Here is a 252-nt window from a genome sequence, read left to right as displayed (position 1 = left end):
TGCTCATCAGGTTGTTTCTTTGCAAGACAATCCTGGGCGGAGGAGGCCCATGGAACAACTTAGGATGTCATGGCTTGCCAGCTTGAGGAGACCTGTTGCGAGGAGTTAGAGATGGGCCAAGGGCCTGCCTGGAGACTCGCCATGAGGGACCCTCATGGCTGGAAGCGAAGGGTGGATGCAGCCCTGCACCCCTGTCGGCGTTAGCCCCTTGATGATGATGATATCCACACACACACACACACATATATCCAT

This window comes from Penaeus monodon, chromosome 14 (genome assembly GCF_015228065.2).
Source record: "Penaeus monodon isolate SGIC_2016 chromosome 14, NSTDA_Pmon_1, whole genome shotgun sequence".
NCBI classification, from domain to species: Eukaryota; Metazoa; Arthropoda; class Malacostraca; order Decapoda; family Penaeidae; genus Penaeus; species Penaeus monodon.
This window is presented reverse-complemented; position numbering follows the sequence as displayed.